Source organism: Stegodyphus dumicola, chromosome 6 (assembly GCF_044657685.1).
Source record: "Stegodyphus dumicola isolate Sdum_Otavi_A_Nest chromosome 6, ASM4465768v1".
NCBI lineage: Eukaryota > Metazoa > Arthropoda > Arachnida > Araneae > Eresidae > Stegodyphus > Stegodyphus dumicola.
Genome location: NC_140773.1, coordinates 146,020,929 through 146,040,429, shown reverse-complemented (window position 1 = coordinate 146,040,429; position 19,501 = coordinate 146,020,929). Strand labels below are relative to the sequence as shown.

General features: G+C 31.6%; 1 protein-coding gene across 12 annotated transcripts in view; it reads right to left on the bottom strand.

The window, feature by feature from the left end:
• The window catches only part of Sgf29 (SAGA-associated factor 29), a 38,614-nt gene extending 21,440 nt beyond the window's left edge, over nt 1–17,174 (bottom strand). The window contains exons 1-3 of one of the 12 annotated variants that reach the window (XM_085818969.1): nt 17,094–17,160; nt 11,927–11,986; nt 9,058–9,128 (exon numbers count right to left, since the gene is read on the bottom strand). The gene's annotated coding sequence lies outside the window, so the exon portion shown is untranslated. Of the gene's footprint in view, nt 1–9,057; nt 9,129–11,902; nt 11,987–13,860; nt 13,994–16,710; nt 17,022–17,093 lie in introns of those variants that run through there. The other 11 variants (XM_085818971.1, XM_085818968.1, XM_085818970.1 and 8 more) reach the window with 11 other exon arrangements.
• Between the last annotated feature and the right edge of the window lie 2,327 nt (nt 17,175–19,501).

Below are 19,501 nucleotides of genomic sequence, written 5' to 3'. Positions count from 1 at the left end.
AAACATGTTAACAAAGCGTATACTTTTATAACTATTTCAAATATACAGTAAATAATTAAAAATAACTCTTTTAAAAGGAATTCCACTTATTTAAAGAGTATTTGCTACATCCTTAAAAATTTCTGAGTCAATATTAATGGAAATAATTTTAAAATATTGTAAATACACATATACATTCTTTGTCGCTAAAACTCAATTCAAATCATCTCTATATTTTATTGACGAAACAATTAAATACATTTACAACAAAGAGAAGCACATATAAACTTTGGTTAATGTTTCGCGTTGGTGTTACATCTCTCGCAATCATCAAGGTTCTGCACTAGTCCAAAGAATTCAAGCGCACACAGCGCCATCTGGTGCAATACAGTTTCTACAAATATTTACATCTTACAAAACAGGAGGAGTTTAAGTTCATTTTCTTTTGCTTATGCACGTCACTGATTTTTTTTTTTAGAGCATGTAAACGCTATAAATTCACCTTGAAAAAGGAAATGATGCCCTCTGTCTAACAGATATTCTAGAATGAGCTCTGTGGACAAAAAGGTTGGGAATCCTTGGTCTAAATGATTCTGTTCAACACAGAAAGGAGGAAAAAACTGCTGATAAAGTGAGAGAAAGGAACCATAAACTTCATTTTAAGAATCTAAAAATAATATAAAGGATTTATTTATAATTGTTGCTAATTTCTCTTAAAGGAAATTGAAGTTCAATAAAATAAAATAAAATAAATAATTTTTAAAAAAAAGAGGTGAAATCAAAACTTATATTAAAATTCTTACTCTCCACAACAATGTATTTCCTTCACTTCAAAAAAAAAAAAAAAAAAGAAAAAAAGAAAAGAAAAGAAAAGAAAAAAGAAAAAAAGAAAAAAAGCGCTTCTATATTTAAAACAGAAATTTCATCTTAATCTACAAGCAGATCCATCAGAAACACCCAACTACAAGGAAAGATTAGCTTTCAGTTCAGGGAACTACTTGGCCAGTGGTGAATAGGAAAATCTTTGAAAATTTCTTCCCAAATGATTACATGGTGTCTGGAAGAAAATATGTCAATTCGTTTTTAAAAGAAAGTGCTGTCAGATACTTATTGAGGCATTCGTGTAACAGAAGTTTTCAATCTTACCATTCAATTAAATTTTTAACTTGATAGTGATCACATTATTCAACTATTGGACTCGTTGAGTAAACAGTGAAAATTGATGAACTCATAAAGATGCAAAAGAAAATCGCTACTGAAGAAACCTTTTAGACACAGAACTACCAGGATACCATAAGACAGTTGCAAGATTGACAGAAAGCCTCAACTGAAAAAGGATTAGGTACAAAGTTCAAAATCCAGATGTCCGATATCTGGTATGTTCCAGACCTCTAGATGACTAGAGAGGGAAAAAATACATTTCTCCCCTTTCTTTCTTTCTTTTTAGATTTTTTTTATCCTCATAAAGTCCAGGAATAGAGAATATAATACTCAAGGTGTGCCAGTTACCAGTTTCATTTCTTTGCCATATTGTGATAAAAAATAAGCATACTTTTTATAAAAAAATTTGTACTCAAATCAATTACATGTATTCCAATCAGCAGTCAAAACTGTCAAGTATTGCATTGATTAATTTAAGGTTGAAAAAAATTTAAAAAGATAATTTTAATTATGGTGAAAATTAGGCATTTTACTTGAAGTTGGCTTTTTTCTGATGAAGGTGTAGTATTGGAAATAACATATTACAGGTGACAGAAAAAATATGTAAATACCTGCATTTTTATTTCTTTTCAAAATTTAGTTTTGGAATGATATATTTTAAAACATGGAGATCAGAAGAGTCCAAGCACAATCAGGACAAAAATATCTGATTTCTTTTCTAACACGTTTTTCACCATCATTCCATTTTGAGTAACATACAAAGACTAAAAAGTAGTAAAACCTGACCTTGAACTGGTTTTGTAATCCAGGCTCTCCCGGATTACTACACACATTTATTTGAAACTCTGCAAAGTAAAAAAAGAGAAAAAGACATGCAAATTAGTGTACTGGTGTAGGAAAATATACTGCTCTAGAGGTGTACAGGCAAATCAGGGAAGTCCCCTTTCGTGACACCTGATTCACTTTCAAAACCTGATGGCCAGGGAATCGCACAGTAACCAATTACAAGGCACTGACTGTAACATTAATTAGAACCCTACTTTCACCCTTTTATGGTTGTATGATGGGGTAGCATTTTTCTGTCTTGCCTAAGCCATAACTAAAACTAAGACATAATTATTAGGAGCGGGATATTGTTCATACTGGTCTACTTTTGTTGGCAAAGCAGTGGGGAAGTTCAGTTAACGTAGCAAACTGTGGTCTTATTATCTGTGCAGCTTATTATTTTATTCTGTGTATTATCATTAATCTTAGAAATTGTACAACTGTCAATCAGCCCATGGATATCAGAATTTTTGGCACACTGAAATGCTCACTGACAGTAACTTTTAAAAAATTTATGCAATAGTAGGACCATCCAAGAATTCTAGAAATATTTTAACATAAAATCTGATACATGAGGCATTACTCACATATGAATTCGATATGCAAAGTTCACGTGAGGACATGCCTGCAGATATTTTAAAAAAAGCTAGGCTTAATTTATAGCTATATACCAAATTACATGATGATGATGTAGGCTGCAAATATGAAGGTTTCTGGATATTGCAAGAAAAAGCAAAATTATCCAATTAATCAAATGCTAAATGAAGATGATGTAATGGAAGTCTTATATTATGACCACAATACATCAATCAATTAACAGAACAAGTGCAGCATAGTTTTGCATCCAAAAAATATCACCATTTTGGCTTCATGCTGCATTTAAATTTCACATGGGGATGATGCAGAAAATTCTTTCTTTACACAAAATATGCCTATCTTAAAAAAATATTGGTAAAGAATATTTTTATTTTATTAATAATTAATACACTTATTAATATTTAAATCCTCTCACATTGAAATAAACAATTAAGCACTAAAATGACATATATAAACACTTTCACAAATGTAATACCAATACCTGCCTAGTATCTTATATATATTTTTTCCTTAACCAAATTAATTCAAAATATATGAACATGTATATATGACGTAATAACATACTTTAAAATAAGTGCAATAAACATTCATCTCACAATAGATAAACAGATGGCTTGATACAATACCGGAGTTCTGTAATAAAACATATATGCAATACTATTTCAAAACACAATATTATAATGCAAAATTAAATGAAAACCACTAATTTTTTTTCCAAAACAGATGGAAAGTAGCTCTCGTACAATTCCGGAACAAAAGAAAAATAACTAACGCTAAGTTTTAAACATATTAGTTCATACCTATTTCATTCACCCACTAGTATTGAAAGACTATCTGCATTTTTTAATTGTGCACCAGGATAATGAAAAATATGAATATTATAACGCTGAAGTGCCATTGCCCACCTCTGTAATTTGGCTGAATGCGGTGCCAACTTATGCAAATATAATAATGGATTATGGTCTGTGATCAGCTCGATTTTTCGATCCAAACACCCAACACTCGAACTTTTTGAATCACCACACAACGGCATAAGCCTCGCATTCAATAGTTGACCAGTTCTACTGAGTTTTCAAAAGTTTTTGACTGGCAAAGCTGATAGGATGCAAACTGCCTTTGCTGTCTCATTGTGGCAAGCAAGCACAAACACCATATGAACTAGCATCACACTGTATGGTGTAAGGTTTTCTGGTTCTGAAGTGTACAATTTTGGTGCTTCACACAGTCGATATTTCAGATATTGAAATGCTGATTCCTCAACATCAGTCCATGGAATTATCTCAGAAATTTTCCTTTTCGTAAGCTCCGTCAATGGACGAGCTATTTCTGCATAATTCTTTATGTAATCACAATAATAGTTGAATAAGTGTAATGCACTCTTTAGAGCAGTCTTCATTTTAGGACTTTTTATAATTCCGATGGCTTGAAATTTTTCAGGATCAGGTTGATCTTCCAGCTCCTATTATATGTCCTAAATACTTTATCTCCAAATGTGCAAAAACACATTTCTTTACGTTCACCGTAAATCTGAGATAACTTAATATAGTTAGCACAGCATCTAAATGTTTGAGATGCAAATTCCAATCTGGTGAAAAGATAGCAATATCATAAATATATGCTTTGCAAAAGTCACTATGTTTTCTTAAGGCATCATTCATCACTCGCTGAAAAGTAGAAGGTGCATTTTTTAATCCAAAAGGCATCACCTTCCAACAATATTGGGAACGATGTGTCTTGAATGACGTTAAATCACGACTTTCTTCTTCTAAAGGTATTTCCCAGTAACCTTTCAAAACATCTAAACAAGTGAAAATATTCGCGTGTCCAATTTTATTGATTAGATCAGTCACATTCTCCATTGGAAAATCAAAAGGCTTGGTTACTTGATTCAACAATCTGAAATCAATACATAAACGCATACTTCCGTCTTTCTTGGCAACACATACGACTGGGTATGCTATTTCATCTTCACTTGGCTCAATAAGACTCAAGCTCTCTAATTCCTCGATCTATTTATCTACTTCAGGTTTCAAAGATTGTGGGATCTTATAGATATATGGTTTTTTTCTTTCAGCTCCAGGTAACAACCGAATTTTATGTTCACCAACGATGGCTATTTGGATCTCACCAGAAAATAAAGCGATGTGCTTGAGTAAAAGCTCATGTAATTCCTTTTGTTTGCTACCCTCTAAATGACTAATATCCACCTCGATGTCCCTTCTAGTTGCTCCACAATCTCCTTTATTTGGAGTTGCATGAATTTCCTCAAACTCAGAATCATCTTCAAATATCACTCCCACAGTTTGTGCTCGAACATAAAATTTTCTTATTTTGTTTACATGAACATGCCGCACACTCCCATCGGGTAATTTAACCTTATACGAATGAGGATTTACTCTTTCAACAATTTCACCTGGACCTGTCCACCTAGCATATAGCTTATTGCTAGAGTCTGGTACAAGTAAATATACTAGATCACCATTTTAAAATTCTTTCAAACTTTTGCGACGGTTAAAATAATATGCGTAAGCTTCTTGTTTTTCTGCGGCAGATAAAGAAGAGAGCTCAGATGCTTTCTCTAAATTTATCTTTAATTCTTGTAGATAATCAACTGCTGAATTACTCAGATTAAGAGGTAATGGGATTTCACCACACCATGATGATTTTAACACAGCTAAAGGACCTCTAGCTTCACGACCATACATAAGCATAAATGGAGATACACCTGTAGTGCAATTTGGAACTTCACGATACGCAAAAAGTAAATAAGGTATGTGCTTGTCCCAATTAACAGGATCTGTGCAAATTACATGATGTAACATTTGTTTAAATACTCGATTCCATTTTCCCACTGAGCCGTTTGATGCTGGGTAACCAGGTGTTGAAAAACGAGGATGAGTTCCTAACCTTTTTTCGAATTCTTGAGTTAATTGTGAGGTAAAATTAGTGCCTTGATCACTACAAATTATATCTGGAATACCGGTTCTCATAAAAATATCTAAAAGAGCATCACAAGTAGCTTTAGCGAAAGACTTTTTAAAGGTATGACTTCCGGTCATTTTGAATGATTATCATTATTTATCATTTTATTATTTATCATTTTGAACAAACAATATTTATGTTTCTTTCCTTAAGGCGGTGAAATTTCACCAATATCTATATTTACTGTATGAAAGGGATATGGCGCTTCAACAATAGGATTAATCGGAATTTTATCCGATTGTCTTTCCGGACTTTTTGACATCTTTCGCATGTTCTACAATAATTTTCTACATCTTTGGATATGTTCAACCAATAAAACCAAAGCTTAATTCTTTCTTTAGTTTTCCTCATACCTAAATGATTTTCGAATATGGAATCATGAGCTAATTGAAGGACTTTATTTCGATAATTCTTGGGCAAAACTAACTGTTGTATGTTTTCCCCACATATTTTTTCTTTATGAAACAATAATTCGTCCTGTAAAAAGAAATTATTCTTCCCTAATTCTGTGTCCTTAAAAGAATTTATTAATGTTTGACAGTTTCTCTGATCGACCTTAAATTTATTCGATTTCAAACAGCTGTTTAGTCTTTCATCATCCTGATTCGCAACTGAGCTATAAAAAAGATTTACATTTGAGAGTTCAACGGCGCCAACCTTAGGGTGTTTTTGTTTATGAGTTTCCAGTTTTGTCTCGGGCAAGACTGTTGATTCATTCTCGTCTTCAAATAAGCGATCCCATACATCTGGTGTAATTAAACATTGAACTTATCTGTCAACACGAAAAGAGCTTCTACGCGCGAATATAGACTATTGTTTGGTTTTTTGTAATAAATGGGAATAGTTGCTAATGTTGCCTCTATGACGTCGACAAATGCAGAACTTAAAATGATTTTACCTTTACTTTCTACTTTTAAATCAGGAATTAATGTAGTGTTCAAAATTGGTATTTCCATACCTGAATCTTTTATAGCTTCTACTTGCTTCCCTGCAATGTAAATAGTAATCTTTTCTAAGGAATAAAAATTAAATTTTCTGTCGGAACACTCGTGTTTTTGTAAATGTTTAGAACTTACATTTGTAAAAACCGCATTGTCCTTCGGTTTACTTGAAGTGTTAACTTTCAGTTTGACCAGAAAATTATCGTTCTGTTTATTATACCTCTCAAATTTATTTCGCCCGTTCAGGCAATCCTTAGCCAAATGTAAACTACTACTACACACGTAACATCCTCGTGGTTTAAACGAATGTTTCTGTTCATTTACCACTGAATCATTTCTTAGCGCTGGTGGAATATATTTAGAGTTTTTGTTGCATGAATCACGAAAATTAATGCATTTTTCACCTCTTATGTCATCAAAAGATTTACCTTTCGCGATGAAATAAGTGTCGCATTTCTTTGCTAGTTCTTCTGGACGTAGCCAACTTTCACCTTGTTGAACTGCAACATGGCACGCTAAATCCCTATCCAATGTTTGAAAAAGTTTGTCAGAAATTATAAGTTAATTAAAGACTCAAAATCATTGAAGCTTCTACTTTTACAATAATGGATCCAACATGATCTTAAACGAGAGGCGAACTGCAAATGAGTTTCCCCCATCAACCTTTGAGCTTGGCGAAAATTTTCTAAACATATAATTGGCGATGGTTCATATTCTTTAAGGATTAAAGATTTAATTCTTTCATAATCTTTCAAATCATCATATTTAATATATACTAGAATATTAGAAGATTTATCACCTTTCAGTTTAAGTAAAATTTCAGACTTAAACTCATTTGGTACATTCTTATGCTTAAAAGCCCTTTCTATTGAATAAAAAAATAAGTTCCATGCTTCACCCTTTTTAGGTACAGAAATCGATAATGCCTGTACAGCTTTCAAAAGTTTGTCTAATGAAAGTGTATTTTCTACGTTGTTACTAGATTCGTTGCTACTTTCGATTTGCATTAAATGCAGTTTCACAATTTCTTCTGACTTTTTCTTTTCTTCAACCGTAGTATTAAGGAATTCAATAACAAAATCTTTATCTTTCAAATACTCTTTAGAACTTAAAAGCTTATCTTTTAATTCTACGACTTTTAAACTAGAATCGGCTTCTTCACCGAGTTCCTTCAACACCGAAATCAAATCACTTTTGACTACTCCCTTAAACATATTTAGAAGAAATTTTTCTTAAAATTACAACAAAAATTTCTCACCTTTTCTCAAAATCCAGTCACCTTCATTCACTCTGGTTCTCGAAAGAGAGCGTGCTGTAATGGCTTCATGGATGAATAAGACACCATATATATATATATATATATATATATATATAAAACGAAACAAACATTTATTAAAAATTAACGTTAAAAGAATAATAGTAAACTCGGAGCAGTACCTCGTTCCAACAACATAACGAAATCTACCACCTTCCTTCTCTGAGGCTAACATGCAACTACTGTTTCTCTCACTTGCTGGACTCTGGCAGGCAGCTGATTGGCTAACTGCAGTCAGATACATAACATCATCTTACTAGATTTAAAGCAATGGTCTAAAATCTGGAATTGCTGAAATGCCGATGCTTCCAGATCTTCGACTACGTAATGTATAGTTTTAGAGAACACAGATTCAAATGTGAAATGCATAATAACTATAAGGTAAAGAGTAAATAAAGTTAACTGATGAATCAATAGAAAGCCATAAGTTATATTTAGCTTTCCATGATTCACCAGGCAACTTTATTAAATTTTATGAAGCTACTGAAACTGAAATATCACACATTTATTTTAACAGAAAATTTAATATTGATATATTTAAAAAATCGTTATCTTTTAATTACACGCATTTCTTCTAAACAAGTTTTTTTTAAGCTTTTGGTACTATTTCATTAAAATTTAAATGCAAACTTTGACTTGCATGCAGGTTATTATTATATTTTCCACTGAATACTTAATTTGATAAAAAAATCAATCTTAATGAATGCAGATTTTATAGAAAACTTTGAGGAAAACAGATAAAAATCCTTGGAACTGTTCTATTATCAAGAACGGGTCTCCAGAAATGTATGTATGTATATATAGATGTATGTGTTCATGCGTGCATGTATATATGTACATACATATATCTGTGTGTGTACACACATGTACGTGTACATACACACATACACTTCTGAATCCGGTATTGATAACAAATCCTCTCCTGAAAAAGAGGAATTTATATCACTTGCCCTCAAAATCAATACAGTTTTATACAAAATGTATGTTTGTCAACAAATGTAGCTACAAGACAAGTAACTTTTTTTTTTTTTTTTTGTTTTTGTTTTTTTTTTTGTGCCTAATTTTACATTTTATTCTGAAGTCAGAATTTATTTAGAATGATTCTCTCTCATATATATATGATTTGGTAATTAATTAATTTCAATTCTTAATAAGTCAACAACAAATCCAGTGGCAATTTAACACATTTAATAGCTAATAAAGTATTTTTCAACAGCTTAACATTTATTATTGCAAAACTAACATGAATATACGTACCTGAATATTAATTTATATCTGTTCCTTCAGAATTTCAATAAATACTAATTTAAATAGTTGGAAATGCACATCTAAATGAGAAGCAGAAAGAAATGTAAAATATTTTTAAAACAAATTATTAAAAATTTTCAATATACATGAAACCTAATGCTAAGGTACAGCAAATGTTCGACCATCAAGAAAGCTGAGGAAGTGCTGAATTCCATATAGATCAATGTATAAAAAATGGAATTCAAGCTAGAAATGACAAATGAAAGGGAAAAATTTATGCTTATAAAAATAATCATCTTATTTGTTACCAACTTGAATATTCAAAAGTTTATATTTAGAAATATACAAGATTTAAAAAACAAAAGGGGCGAGGGAAGGAAAAAATGCATTTCAGACATAAAAGACAACCTATTTTGTATGCCTTAAACATGAATGCAAAACATCTGATTCAGTTATGATACCCTGCTAAATATGAAAATTGGCAGAGATACCTCCAATCACTCTGGCAGAAATTTAAATAAAATCTTTGGTTATTTCATTAGATAATAAACAGGTACAAATTATAGATATAGTATAAAAAAAAACTTATATTGCTTATCATAATTTTTCATGTTATATCATTGTTTATCATGCATCGTGGCTTTTTCTCATGTTTGGATCATGAATCTTTGAAAATATTCAAACACATACTTGTTATACTTTTAACATATAATATTTTTTAATTTAGAGTACCTGGTTTTCACTGAAAATTGGGATTGAATTGCATGGTTAAATCAGTAAGACTATACCTATAAAACCAATGGTGAAATTCAGGTATCCCATCTACTTCTACCTGTACCTGTTCTAAATATAATTAATTTTTCCAAAAATGTGAGGACAAATACAACTTATATTCTTCATAAAAAATAAGCCAGCATATCAATAATTAATAAAATTTCCATTAAAGCAAAATGAAATGCTTATGACTATATTGGACATCATGCCTATCCATTACTGGAGCTATATCACACTGCTTGGCAACAATGTATACTATATGTTAAAAGTATAACAAGCTCTTTAATGGCACTACAAATATCTCATTTGCCCAATTTTTCCATGGAAAAATCTTTTTTAAACTTCTAAAATATTCCTGTTAGTTGAATGTTGGATATTCAGGCACTTTATGTACTTTCTAGTTAAAGCAGCCATCACATGTGCTTCAGCAATATTTAAAATTAATTTGACAAACATGCTGCAAAGCATGATAACAAACTCTGTGAGAGTACCTGCAGAGTCACAAAACAGTACATAAATATATTATTGCATTATCATAAAAGTTATTAAAAAATATAAATGGACATTTGGAAGATTTGAATTTGTGTTTTTGATTCTTTGTTTTAAAGGTTTCGGTTTGTCAACCTTCAAAAATTTAAAAAAAAAAAAAAAAATGTACGGAGGGAAATAATATTTATTTACCTCTGTAGAAATCATAATTCAGCTATACTGTAAGGATTATGTTAATTTACCTAACAGTTAAATTTTGAGTTAAAGTTCCTTTCCTGTCTTCCTGAATTTCAACTTACAACTTAGGCCAGAACGTAGTGTTAGAATCGCATTTGAATGCAAATGAAGAGAAGTATTTAACCGTGAAGTTCTACTGACTTCGTTAGAGAAAACCAGTGATTCTGATTAGCGCATGTCTGCCGTTTTAGGCTACTCTCTCTTAAGCTATTATTACGCTCGGCTGCACTTTAAGCCCTTGATAGCTTCACCGTTATTTAGAGCTAAGGGGCCAACTCTGTTTGAATTTTGATAGCTTCGGCTATACCTTTTTAGTTAAGATTAGTTAAGTCTTAGTTTCCTAAGTTCAAGCTCGAGTGAAGGCTTTATTGTAAAACTCCAAGACAGAGTTCTGTTAAACCTTATTGGAATAATAAAGGGTAATTTCACCCTCCTTACGTTTTGTTTTCTATCTCACAAACTCAAGCGATTATTCGCTGATCAGTTCTTAAGATTCTTCAACTTAAATTGTAACTTAAAAGTACACAGCACAGAATCTTACAATTATAAAATCAAATATTGGTACTTTCTTATTTTTCACCCATATTTAAATATCTATTGTGTCACCTGATAAAAGTTTCATCCTTAGCCCAACAACACATGAAGCACAAAGCAGTAAGAAAAGGAATTCTGGAGGCATGAAACAAATTTTCCACAGAATGTCCTTTTTTTGCACTATTGCTCATGATGCAAAATTTTACACTCTTGAGGAAAAGTAATCATCGCATCTTTTTCAGTTGATAGTAAGTTAACTTTCCAAGCATTATGGCTTTAGTAATGAAATTTCAATGTTCCCTACACTATCATGAATAAATGGTACTTTCTTGGATGCAACTCCAAAATAACCCTTTCACTTTGTACTTTGATTCCTCTATTCCAATATGTATCCAACTTACAATCAGATAAATCAAGAGTAGACAGAAATTTTTATATGTAAGGAAATAGAAAGCAATCTTTATATGGAATTTTACATTCATAACTGTTGGAGAGTTAAATATGATTAAGATTAACATTTTAGATTAAGATTAACATACTGTACAACTCAGTACTTTCTATTACTGATTGGCCAGAAAATTCCATGTTCAAATGAAAAATATCTCAAACTCTGAAATCAGAGTCTAAAACTACAATTACAATAGTATGACCAACAAAAAAAGACCTATGGCAATTTTAAATCCTTGCATTGTGATGGAAAAGTAATGTATTACATTTGTCTCTGAAAGTATTATAAATTTTGGTTGTATTTACATTAATGTAGTATTTTTATTTGTATTTATAGTTATTATATCTTTTGAGTAAATATCTTATTACTTACTAGCATTGGGTGATTAGCATTTACCTTATGAATTATGCACCAGCTCAGCAGATTTTGTTTTCTCCTTCTGTCAGTTTCAGTACTCTGAATTAAATTAAAAAAATTAATTATAATTAATCATTATTTAAGATAACTGATCTAAGTTTTTGGTGGAATTTAATTCGATTAGAGGTATGGTTTCACACCCAAGCACCCTGTTGTTTGATACCATTAAACAAACACCTCTGATATATAGATAAGATACAACCATCCCCCTTATACACACACACATGCATATAGTATATATATAAATTTGATACTGTCAATTGCAATAAAAATGGGAGACACGTAACTAAATTTTATAGCAGTCACATATACAAAATTTCATTTACAATCGTTTTGGAAAAAAGTCCTTTGTCTGTACATACAAACATCATGCCAAAAAAAAAATCCTCCAAATGGATATTTCTGATGATACCAGAGATTTTTCGCTATTACAATACTTTACTTTGTACAAGGAAGTGAAAAATTTCTAAATCTAAATAAATGTACAAGCATTTTCCGAGTTTGGAAAAGGAGGAGACCTTCTAGCAATGGTGAAAGGGGGCAAAACAGGTTGAGAACACTGTGTTACACATTAAAAATAACATTACTTTTTCAACTGATTACAAATTAAAAAATAATAAACATTTTAGAAGAAGACAAATAATGAATCGATGATATCACATGGAAAATTTCCTAAACAAAACAGTCTGAAAGTTAAACATATGTTAAAGACTTAGTGATTAAGTTTCTGAATTCTGGCAACTAACCTTCTGATTTTGGAGCTCGACAAAGGTGGCCACTTTAACAAAGAAGTGCAAATATTAACTCATACAACTTATAATTCTTAACATAAACATTACCCATGGGAATGGCAGGAAAAGGCACCCACCACAAATTTAAACACTATTTTTTACCTGCATTTGCATATTCTCTTAATTTCACTAGACCAAAAAAAAAAAAAAAAAAAGAGTTAAATTAATTCAAAGCAATCATACAAATTTGGTAAATACATTCTTTAAGAGGCACTTTTTTTTTTTTTTTTTTTTTTTTTAATTTCGGCCCTGTGATTATTGAAGACTATTAGCACATGACTAACACTTTAAAATTTTGGAACAGCTTTAGTATTGGTCCTTTTGGCAATTTTTTGATTTGGGCACAAACTTCGGTCGCCAAAGGTTTTGAAAATCGGAAAAAAATGGCGGATCGGCATAAATAACAATCTTAAAAAATAAGCTCTTAATTAGAATAAACAGTCTTTCTCTAATTTTCAACATTTCTAGCACTGCTATGATAAATTCTTGAAACACTACCGTAAATGAATTTATGGCAGTGATTATGTTATGAGTAATGAAATTTACAAAAGGTTAATATTTTAAATTACTAAATATAATATTAATGTATTAAATATTAATTTTTAAGTAGTTAGTTAATATTTATATTATATTAGTATTTAGCTAATATTTTAAATTTAAAAAAGGTTAATTTTTATGTTATGAATAATGAAATTTACAAAAGGTTAATAAATGGATTTCAAACTAGTATATGCTACTTTAGTTTCTTAAATTCTGGTATTAAAAAAAAATATTTCAAAGTGAAGGAAATCAGTTTAAATTATAACGAGTAAATTTTATACAGTGTTAGAAATACTTTTTATGATTAGATTTTGTAAATGGTAAAAATATTAAAAAGTGTGTATTTTTTAATTACTCAATTTATTACAAGTAATTTATGATTATAATTTAAAAGCTAAAATTAAATTATCATAATGAGTAAATTTTGTACCAATGGTAATCATACACAACAACAATCATCATAACTGACGATTTCAGTGAAATATTCGAACAGTAACTGGAATACACTAGTGGTGGAGTGATAAGCCACTGAACAGTGGTAGTTCAGGCTGGCGATATGGGAGTTTTTGTGGTTTTCCTTACATGCAATGTGAATCTGAGCCAGTTTCTCTTAAAATGTCCTTTATGAAGGCATCCTTCTTCTGCTAGCCAGCATATATTTATTTTCTATTCATAAATACTGTTCTCTCTTCTTATTTCTTAATTCTAAATCTTACTTCTGAGGTGAAGAAATGTTGCATCTATAGGTAAAAAAATATGAAAAATATGTTTGCAAAATCCTGTTCAGTTTTGGACAGCATATAAATAAAATGAATAACTTGTATATGATGCAAATAAAAAAGCATTACACTATTTCATGTAGTGAATAATTAATCAGGGAACAAAGTATAATGTAACGTTCTTTTATTTTGTAACCAGAGTTTTTTTTATGTTTGGGATCTTTACTGTCAATTTCTCCACCCATTTTCCCACCAAAATCCAAATGAAGTTTTTAGTTTGTGAAACAAACCGTGTTTTGCCTTTCGAGGCCACGTTACAGGTTGCTAGATAAGATAAGATTTGTAGTCTTCAGTCCTGCATTACAGTTGAATTCCATACCGGTTAAGCTTTGAACTAACTTTGCATTAAATTGATTTGTGTAGCCTTTGGCTACAAATTTATTTGAATTTAAATTTTACATTTGAACATAATTGTTATCATAAGTTACCTTGCCACAAGTGGTTGACGGAGTCATAAGCACAAAGTGTGCTTTCTGTTCTGTACATCTAGACTAAGAGTTTATCTTAAGTTAATAAAAATATATCAAAACTTTATAATAATTACATTTAAAGACATTGAAATCAGTATCTAAGTGCTTGCCATGTAGTCAAATTTTTATATATAAATTGTACTTTTACTTTAATTATAGAATTTTTACTACAAAAAATTCAGATTTCTGTTAGATTAAATGTTTAAGTAATGTAGAAAATTTGCATAAAATTTAAAATAAAAAGTTGACTGTTATGTCAACATACTATTAATAAAAGTAATAATACTCAGTGAAGGTTATTCATATACAGCTATTAGATTGTGAGATTTACAAAATTTGAGAACTGTAAATTATAAGCAATATATTCCATAATCTAAGCAACATTATATTTTATAGACAGACAAATTATAAAAATGTTATAAAAGCAATAATGAAACCTGATTTTGGTCTATGAATTCATGCAATTACACATCCCTATAGTTCTAACTTAAGAAATGAGGCAAAAAAGTATTTTTAGACCATGGTAATTGTGATCATTGCCCATTTTAAGAAGCATCTAAGAAGTCAAAATTTGCATGTGGTTTCTTAGCAAAGGAAACACCAAGAGGTTACCTCATACTACTAAAAATGTGTTTTTTTCTTTTTGGGGAATGGAGTTTATAATATGCAGAGTTGACATATGAAAAAATGTCAATACTCATGTGATGTAATATTAAAAGCATCAGTTTTAACTATCAAATTTTGGCTTTTTTAAAAATATTTTAAATGTTGTGCTTTCCTAACATGAAAGTAACTTTAAGAAAAACATGCAGTTTATCCCTCCTGCCATGAAAGCTCTGATATCTGCCAAATTCGCTAAAGTAAGTGTGGACAGAAATGACGTCATGTTTTTAAGTTCAGTATTTAGGGTTATTATAAATAATAAGGTTCTCATAATTTTTAATTCATCGCACCAAAATGTCGCCAAAAAGGACTAATACTAAAGCTGTGCCATTTTGACATTTATTCTCAGCAAACTAAATGTAGAGAAAGGAATATATATTCAGATTTTGGGTATTTTTATTACTTCACTTTTAAACAACAAATGACAAATGCCTTGTATATAATTATGGCACAATGAGTTATTCATATAAGTCGAAGAAAAAAGTTTAAAGATTGGACAAAATGTTCAATTAAAATTCATCAGATACTAATGTTGCACATAAAGGTAACAGCAGTTATCCATGCGGCAGCCAAATATCTAGTTGAGTTTCTCTAAATGCAATTTCAGAGGAAGAAGGCCATAATTACATTTTTATAAAAATGAGTACAGGATAATGCAGTTAAAATTAAATGAGAGCACTTCTTATATCATGAAAATAATCTCGAAATTTTTATATTTTGATTTACCAGATTATTAAACAAGTTCCTTTAAAATTTTCTAACCCCCTCTATAGAAAGTCACGCTAAAGTGCAGAATCGCCCACTTATTTGTTTGGCGCATTTTTACAAGAGTAAGAAGAATTGGATTTTTGTCAATTTTCTTTGACTTTTTAAGTGAAAATGTACATGGATAAAGTCAAAAGTAAACGCAATGCCATTTTTGTGCAATTCTGGGATGTTTTTTTAAGTGAAAAATAGGTCGACGTGTACATGGATACCGAGTATGTGCAATTCTTAAAAACGCGCCAAGCATTGGGCAATTTTGCACTTTCCCCAAAAGTCATGTAAAAATGGAATTAAAACACATAAGTCCATACATAATAAGTATATCATCAAATCTATTAATATTTTAGTCCAGGGTACTTTTCCGTTTCGCCGGCGCAAATCTCGCCAAGCAGACTTTATTGGCGACAACATACAGTATACACATAAAAAATATTAAAAAAATATTAGTTCTAAGAATTCTTTTAAAAAAAGAAGACATAAACATTTTAATATCGCTTAAAATTTTATCAAAAGCCAATAAATAAAGACAATAAATTTGTAAAAAGACATTAATTTAAGAATTTACTATGCTTTCATGGTTCAACATCCTGATTCGCCGGTTCGTATCACGTGACCCCAAGCGATCTCATCTCACGTAAACTACTCTACAAAAATCTAATGCTCTCGGTAATTATCTACATCCATTTCAAGTTAAATCTTAATTTGGAACACAAGTTTAAATGCAAGAAATATTTCAATTCGTACGAATAACTTACTCAGAAATTATGTAACACTGCAGTGCTTTACTTCGCTAATGCATTCTCATTAGAATGGATGAATTTAACCCTTGACTTTACCTTTTCTATATTTTCGGCTTCGGATAAGCGCTGTGATTGCATCCCAATTGACTTAGCTACCGAAAATGGCCTTAGACATAAACTGAACTATCTGATAAAAATTCTATGTATTCTATATGCCAGTATTGCAAGAAACAACCAGTCTGATAAGAAAAAGCTGCGACTTGTTTTGAAAATGATGCGTAAAAGGTTACCAGCGAGAATATTCCGTTTGGCATCAGTTGTACCATTAATGGCGACTTTATCGCTTGCGCCGGCAAAACGGAAAAGTACCTAATCCAGTACTGTTTCAGTAATTATACCTAAAAAAAATTCCCTTTATTTATCCAAGTTTTCCAGCACAATATTTTAACAGACAGACAGACAAACAGACAAAATAGACAGATGTCTTGTTTTGCACCCGCTAAGTCTTTCTGCACCGATGGGCGAAAAATCAAGCTTAGGTGCAAAGGAAAGGTATATAGAAAGGGCGAATTTCGCGATTGTAGCGAAATGCTCGCCCTCTGGTAGCGAATCGCTGGTACTAAAATAGCACACACACACAGATCGTATTTTATTCTCGAGTGTCAAGATGTAGAAACATCTTTTTACTCGACCTCTGATAAAGAGCAGGAGGGTGAGAGAGAGAGAGAAGGGTGAAAGGAGTGGGGAGGCGGATGAAAGAGAGTGAGGTCCGCACTAGCGGCGGCGAGAAAAGGCGGGTGTCAAGTTCAGTGTCGTTATAAGATGAAGCCGTGGGTGGTAAAACCGCAGAGTTAGTTTTGCGTGAATGAGTCAATTAAGGTTGTGAATCTTATGTGGGGAGGATATCACAAGGGTAGCGATGTTTTTCTCTGGGACGCGGGGAGTGTCTGAGAGTGCTAATAAGGCTATTACTGTGGGTTTGTACTGAATAAAAGAAGTTGACCGCTAATCGTTTAATATACTCTTGAATAAGTTCCATTCGAAGGTCTCTGTGGATATAGATGTTGGGAATATACCAAGGAGCATTGATAATTTCTCGTAAAATTTTATTTTGTAGAATTTGTAATTGTTTAATATTGGTTTTAGCTGCATGTCCCCAGATCGGTGCTGCATAAAGAAGAGCTGGGCGCAGTATGGAACGATATAGAATTAATTTATTTGTAGTAGATAAGTTGCTTTTTCTACCAAGAAGAGATCGCATAGTAGCTGTGGTGATTTTAAATTTTTGTACTACGGACCGGAAATGGGTTCTGAATGTAAGTTTTTGGTCAAGGGTGACTCCAAGGTATTTGGTTTCATTAATCCAGTTACTAAAATAGCGCTGAGATGAACAGCAGCGCTATTGCCAGAAAACTGTTGGTTTCTTATAGCAAGTGTAATCGTGTACTGTGAAAGTGGAATTTATGGAAAAGGAGAGTGTAAACAAGAAAGACAATACAAACTGTTGTGTACCTCAGTGTGCTTCAAAAGGTTCTAAAAACCCAGAATTAAGTTTGCATAAATTTTTGAATGCAAAGAGTAGACTGAGAAAGCTTTGCTTTGGAACTCACGTTCTCATTAGCCGAAGAGACGAATGGATAAGGGTGCTTAGTATTGGAAAATCTGTTTCATCACGAATGTGTGTATGTTCCAAGCACTTCACACCAAGTGATTATAATTTGCTACGTAAGTATATTCCATCAGAGAAGAGTAAAAAGCACTTTGTATTGTTTTATACGAGTTCAAAAGGCCTGGAAGAAAAATTGGGACAAAATAAATTTAAAAATAAATGGCGCATAGTATTAAGAAGAGAATGGAAAGGATAAAAAAAATGAGCTTCGAGAGGAAAAGGAAGAGAAGTAGAAAACATCTTGATATGTTATAGCGTCCATTGGTATGTGTGTGTATAGATATGTCAAAAACCGTCCCCACCCCCCAAAAAAAACTCCGCTGATTAGGAATGTAACGTGAAGTAAACAAAATTAACATAAGTTTGGAATATATAGATACCCTAGCAAAATTTTGTAAATGAGCATATAAAGGAGTTTTAGTTTGTAACTTATAAGATATATAATATATCATATAGTTTTGAGCACCACTGGGAAGACAAGGCATGCTAATATAAAGAAAACCTTACCTGTAAATAAGTATAAAAACTGTTTTTCATCTTGAGATCCCCGGTCGTCGTTTGTAGGATAATTTAGTATGACTGGTTTCTGAGTCGTTGAAGCTGTTTCAGCACTTTGTATTGCAGCAATCAAGAACCTGTAAGTCTTTAGGGGGAAAACAAGAGAGAGAGAGAAAACTTCTTATTATAATGATATCAGCTAGTAGTACATTCAACGAAGGAAAGGAGTAAGATTAATGAAAGAGCATCAGTAGATGCTGTAGCAATATCGAGATTTCCGAATGTGGCATAAGGCCCTGCCCATCAAAGGTAGCCGCATTTTCATGGGAGACAGAAAAACCTCTTAAAAGCTAATTCATGTTGATTAGAAGTATTTTAAAACGTAAGGTAAGAGGGAGGGGAAATAAGTAAATAAACAAGCTGTAAAATAACGAGAAATACGCAAAAAAAATAAACAAAAATAAACAAAAATAGGCCCGTTTCCTAAAAGGTCGCCACGCCTACATCGGATTAAAAATGGTGTATGAGACGCCGATATTCCCTTATGAACTATTACAGGTCATCGGCACCTGCAAGGATTTATAACCCACCGGGCGGCTCGCATTCAAATCTATTTAGGTCTCCAAAACTGCAGTAAAA